We start from the raw sequence: 6,541 nt of genomic DNA, 5'->3' as shown, positions 1-6,541 counted from the left end.
TTTCATCCAAGAATTTTATAGTTTTGCTCTTACATTCAGGCCCTTGATCCATTTTGAGTTAATTTTTATATATGGTGTGAGGGAGGGGTCTAAATCTCTTCTTTTGCGTGTTGATAAACACTTGTTTTCCCACCGTTTGATGAAGAGACTATTCTTTGCCCATTGGTTTTGACAACCTTGCTGAAAACTCAATAGATGCAGGGGTTTATTTCTGGGCTCTCACTTTTATCCCATTGGCCTGTATGTCTGTCTTTGGGGCTCCCTTTTGTACTTTGATTACTGTAGCTTCGTAGAAGTTTTGAAACCAGTAGTGTGAGTCTCCTTACTTTGTTCTGATTTTATAGGATTAGTATGGCTATTCTGGGTGCCTTGCAAATATCAATCAACTTGTCATTTTCTACAAAAAAGTCAGCTGGAATTCAGCTGGATAGGGATTGCATTGAACCTCTGTCAGTTTCTACTTCATGAATTTCAGTGCTTTGTTATTAGGTATATGCATGTTTATAGTTGTTATATCTTCCTGGTCAATTGACCTCATTAGCACTATAAAATGTCCCTCTTTATCCCTAGTAACATTTTTTGGTTTTAAAAGCTATTTTGTCTGAAATCAGTGTAGCCACTCCCACTTTCTTTGTTGCTGCTTGCATGGGTGGGGCCTGGGCAGAAAAAGGGAGCCGGCACCTCTCAGATGTTCTTCCCTGGGTCTTGGCCTCAGCAATGGATATCGGGGACAGGATGAGAAATGCTGAATGCCTGTTCCTATTTACTGGGGTGCGGGAGGAGAAGGAACCCTGTGTGCCTGGCCATACAACCTAGAGTGGAGTCTCTGCCTTACTGATCTGGGAGGAGGAAGGGGGGAACACTCTTGGTTCAAATAGCACAGACTCAGCATTCCTTACTTAATTTTTGTATGTTTTCCTGAATACATAGTTCTTCATTTGCTGTTGGCCCTTGGGACCATTTCCCGGGGCTATAAATGGTTTGTTTGTTGTTTGTTTGTTTGTTTGTTTAACCCATCCTAGAGAATGCGTGGAGCTCACAAAAGGGCCTTGTGTGTGAGTCCCTGAAGCCCTTTCTGCCTATTCTGCTGCCTAGCCACTCGGCTGTGTGGGGGACTGTAGAGCTGCCAGAGGCCCAGGAGGGCTGGCATAGGTGGTTTCCCTCAAGGAGGGTCTGGGTGCTACTGAAATAAGGAGGGACATTTAGGTGCAACAAAATGAAGACTTTCATGATGATTGTCATTGTCCCATAATGGTATTTCATGCCTGGGGGGTGGTAATCCCTGGGGTTTAAGTGGGGAAAGAAATCTGCGGGGTGGTGTGGAGGGCAAGCTTTGGGGTGTACGGGGCGCTGAAGTTGCCTGTGTCGAGTACATTGGAACCAGGGGACCTCTAAGTGTCTGTGCACTCTGTGATCTCACCTGCATGACCTCATAGTAGGAGGCCATGCAGATAAATCATTATCCCCAACCCTCCAAACAGCCTCCTAGCTTTTGCCCTCAGAGATGTGCTGTTGTAGCTGAATTCATCTGTGATCACGTTCATGACTTTGGACGGCCTTCTGCTACTTTCCAACAGACGCATTTTCATGTCGGTGAAGGAAATCGCTTGACGTTTTGTGTACAGAGTCAACCCTTTCATACAATTTCATCTAGTTCGCTTCACCACTCAGATATTTCCTGTACTGGAAGTTCACTTTCATCTCAATAACCTAGGAGACTCAAACAAAGAGGCCAGGAAGTTACCCTGGAGATCTGCTGAAAGTCGTCAGGGCCTCGATCTCACGAAGGCTAACATAAGACCTCTGTGGGCCTGGTTATGAGATTTCACCTTCCAATGAGTGGCGGCTGTTTGCATCTGAACAGAGGAGCTCATTTGTCCAAGTGACTCCCTAGCCATGACTCACATGGGGACAGATTCTGGCCGTCCTTCCTTTGTGGTTCCTCTTCCCCGCCCACAGATACGAGAAGAACAGTTGCTGGCAACTGGTGGGTAAGTGCCAAGTGTGACAATGTCTTTAATTATGGCTTCCCTTTACCTGTTAGGGTCTTTGGTGCTGGGAATGATACAGATACATTCTCGTTTGCAAAAGGTTTTTTCTATCCAAGCTTTCTGTCCCTGGAAGAGAAAGAAGTAGAAATTAGACAGGTGTATTTCCAAGCCCTCATCAGACTTCATTCTTTTACTTTTATAAAATTAATATGCCATTAACAGGAAATCAGCTCAAACCATCTGAATAGACACTTCCCGATGGCCCCCACCCACCTAGGCAGTGATGCTGAGCTGGGGCTCCCTTTTCTCTGAGGATGCCACCTCCTGGGAGGGTGGTAGCAACAACCCAATGTCACCGAGGACGTCCCCAACAAGGTCATGTCAAAGACAGAGGCCGCTTTTTTTGCTTCACAAAGAGTCCTGGCCCCAGTCCCGGCCGTGCAGAGATGGTCCAATCTGGGTTTCCATCCTTCTGGAGGAACTTGTGAGCCCCACCCAGACCGAGCCTTTCTGGGGAGATCTCAGAGTCAGCTGGTCTCTTTGGCTTCTTTTCTAATAACGGGAATGACTAGAATTCTAAACCTTCCCCAAGGGGCCTTTAAAAAGCAGCACCATCCACTTTTCTCTCCAAATAATTTAATGAGTGGAAAGCGAGAACATCATCAGCCCAGAAGAGAAAACTCAGCACGGCCCCTCCCTCAGAGGCCCCTCCTACGTGGGATGACGTAACAGTCAGTGCAAAAGGCTAAAGGCAGCATTTTCTGTCTGGAAAGAACCGTGCCAGCCCTTCTGCATCACACTCCTCACATCCCAGAGAAACTGGGAGAGTTTCCTATATTTATTCTTACAGTTTTTGGAGAACATAAAGTTCACAGTATTTGGACTAGATGCCTTTGACTAAAGACAAAAGAACTTTCAATACATAGTGAACTCCTGTGAGAAAGCTACGTTTTCCCAGAAACACAGGGTTCTAGGACTCAACAAGTACATCAATAGAGTGTAATGGAAGCTGGGTTTCTCACTGTCGGAGAAGGGGGTTACATATATGGCAAGTGGGGAAGGTTAGAATGAATCCCTGTAGCACTGGACTGAAATTGAAATTATCGGTAGGAACCCATGGTTTGTAACACATAGAGACAGATACAAAAATAAATATAGCTATAGGTGTGTGTGTGGTCCCTCTACACATACAGACACATACACCACACAAATATTTACAACATATCCTATAATCTACTGCTTAACATAACCAGTTGCTCCAAAACTTAGTTGCTTCAAACAATAGCATTTATTGTCACAATTTCTGTGGACCTGGGATTGAATGTGGCTTAGTTGAGTGCCCCCGACTCAGCAAGTCTCACCGGATTCAACCAGCTGTGGGTGGGGGCCGAGGTCTCATCTGAAGGAATGCGATGGGGGAGGATCCATGTCTAAACTCACTCACACGGCTGTTGGTGAGATTCCGTTCCTCTCAAGGGTTGTTGGCCCAGCGCCCCGCTCCGTTCCTTGCCACGTGGGCCTCTGCGTAGGGCGGCCCACAGCATGTCAGGCAACCTCTCTCAGAGTCAGGGACACAACAGACACACGCGGCATCTTTATAACTTAATTTCTAAAGTGACATCTCATCACTTTTGCCATGTTCTGTTCATTAGAAGCAAATCACTCCATCCAGCCTACACTCAAGGGGAGAAATTACGCAGCGTAAGAGCCCGGCATCACGCATTTGATTGCTGAGGCGTCCGTGTCAGGAGACAGCTCAAGAGAACACATTGCCACAGCTACGAGGGATCCCACCGGATAAGGAACGAAGCTGCCCCACCCTTAAAGATTCCTCTTTCAGAAAGCCCTGGGTAACCTCAACTACTGACCACTTGAGTGACCCCTCTTCTCCCTTCTCATGCCCTAGTTCCAGCTCTTTGGCCTTAAATTAGCCCTAGGCACTCCACCCTAGGCACTCCACCCCCCGGGGTGGCAGAGCCCCAGTCTGGGCTCCGCCCCCCCTCCGTCTCTCTACCTATGTCTTCACTGTGTGGCCCTCAGTGTGCCCTGTACACTTGGGGACCTGTGAGTAATGAGTCTTGTCTTTCATCATTCCCTTGGGTTTTGCTGAAGTGTACCTTGCATTCATGATAAGAACTACAAGGGCTGGTCCAGACACAACATTCACCCCAGAGGGGAAATGTCTGGGGGTGGGATCAAGATGAATACCACTAAGCCAGGCGAGGGCCTCAGGCGTTCTTAGCTGAGAGCGTCACGATGAACAGTCTGGGACCGACACACAGTTACGCAGGCAGGGATATCAGCAGGCTGGCCTCACGGGGATCACATGTCTGTCACGCATATATATGTATGTCTGTATGCGGTCCATTCATCCATTTCCTGACTCTACCCACTGACGGCCTAGCAGCAAAAACCTTCTCATTGCAGTGAATACATTTAGTGCTCAAATACTGGTTTCTTTATAGCATTCTGCACTAAAAGGAATCAGGGATCCTTGGAGAAATGAGTGAGTCCAGGACTGGGGCAGGGAAAGTACCAGAAGAGCCTGGAACATCTTGTGCCAGAAAGTAAAGTGGGAACTTATCAAAAGAACAGGAGCTGCTTCGAAAGGGCTCCCACAGGCTTGAGCTGGGGAAATCTGAGCATGAAAAGAAGTGGTCACAATAAAGAATTTGAACCCTTTCACTGAAATAAGGACCCATGAATCCACACTGATATAAATCCACACATACCTAAACACATAAGAGAGATGGAAAAGCTCTTTTTCCCATGGAAAGTCACTTCATAAATGCAGAAGGAATGATGGAATTAGAAAAATCACCATTTGGCAACCATCAGGAATCTTTCATGAATGCTAAAAATGGGTGAAAATTTGAAGAGTCGCAGTATATTTACATAATCTCAAAGTATCTCCTCCCATATTCTGTTCTTTAGATTCCACATATAAGTGAGATCATACGGCATTCGTCTTTCTCAGTCTGACTTACTTCACTCAGCATAATACCCTCTAGGTGCATCCATGGTGTCGCAAATGGTCACATTTCATTCTTTTTTATGGCCGAGTAATACTCCATTGCATAACTGTACCACATTTCTTTATCCAATCATCTATTGATGGGCATTTTGGTTGTTTCCATATCTTGGCTATCGTGAATAGTGTTGCAGTAAACATAGGGGTACATATATCTTTTCAAATTATCATTTTGGGTTTCTTTGGATGAAGGGATTGGGAGGTACAAATTGGTAGTTACAAAATAGTCACGAGGGTGGGAAATATAATATGGGGAATATAGATAATAATGTTGTAAAATTCTGTATATAGTGTCAGATGGGTACTAGACTTACCAAGGGGATCACTTCATAAATTATATAAAGTCCTAACCGCTACGCTGTACACCTGAGACTAATATAAAATAATACTGAATGTCAACTATGATTATATATATATATATATATATATATATATATATATATATATATATATATAGTCATGGGATATAAAGAACAGCATAGGGAATATAAATAGAGTCAATGGTATTGGAATAGCTATGTATGGTGTCAGATGGGTAGTAGATTGGTTGGGGTTATCATTTTCTGAGGGGTGTAAGTGTCTAATCACGGTGTTGTTTTATACACCTGAAACTAATTTTAAAAATAAAAATAAAATAATAAAAAAAGTATCTCCCATAGATACTTATTAATTCCAAAGGGGAAATTAGTAATTTGACAGTGGAGAAGTCTGGTGAACACTACCTATAACAAAGTGGGCTTCACCAGGAATGGAACAAATATTTCCCGTGAGCTTGCTAATCAAATGCACTGAGAAGAACAAAAATGCCAAAAATGCATAACCTGGAACTAATCAGGAGGAAATGTCAGACAACCCAAACTGAGGGGCATTCTACAAAAGAACCACCTTATACGCTTCCAAACAGTCAAGGCCATGAAAGAAAAGGGAAGACTGCAGAACGGGCCTATAGACAGTAGAGACATGACCTTGGAATGCCCTTGGATCTCTAGGCCCCACCCACCCTATAGGCCCCACCCTCCCTCTCAGTTCCTCCCACTGCTCCCTGTCTAAGCCCTGCCCCCTTTTCTGCTCTGTAGGCCCTTCCTCTCAGACCCCTGGAGTAAGAAACTAGCAAGTGGGCACTTCCCAGGAAATTGCGTGGGAAATCAGAAAACCATTGTCCGGCCCCTGAACAACCAGGCTCGGGTCCCGCATCATCAAAAGGGAGAAATGTCACCTGCACTACAGGATTGAATACGCTGAGGTGGGTGAAGAGCTTGGAAAGCAGTGACGAACCTCTCGTTTTATTAATGTCTGTTCTGTCACAGGTAGCGTTTCAATGCCTCCGTCACAGACTGTCCCGTCTCCTTCTCTAGTATCTGTGACCCCTCTGGGGACACTGGCCTTGCATCTTGTCCCCCAAACCCAGGACAGGGCTTTTCAGTGCCCAGTGCCAGCCCCTGCTGGCGTCCATAGCCTGCGGCAGCTCAAGCCCCTTCCCTCTACTTCACTGAAAATCCTTTTTACTCCCTAATGAAAA

Source organism: Rhinolophus sinicus, linkage group LG13 (genome assembly GCF_036562045.2).
Source record: "Rhinolophus sinicus isolate RSC01 linkage group LG13, ASM3656204v1, whole genome shotgun sequence".
In the NCBI taxonomy this organism is placed as follows: domain Eukaryota; kingdom Metazoa; phylum Chordata; class Mammalia; order Chiroptera; family Rhinolophidae; genus Rhinolophus; species Rhinolophus sinicus.
Note: the sequence above shows the minus strand (reverse complement) of the source record.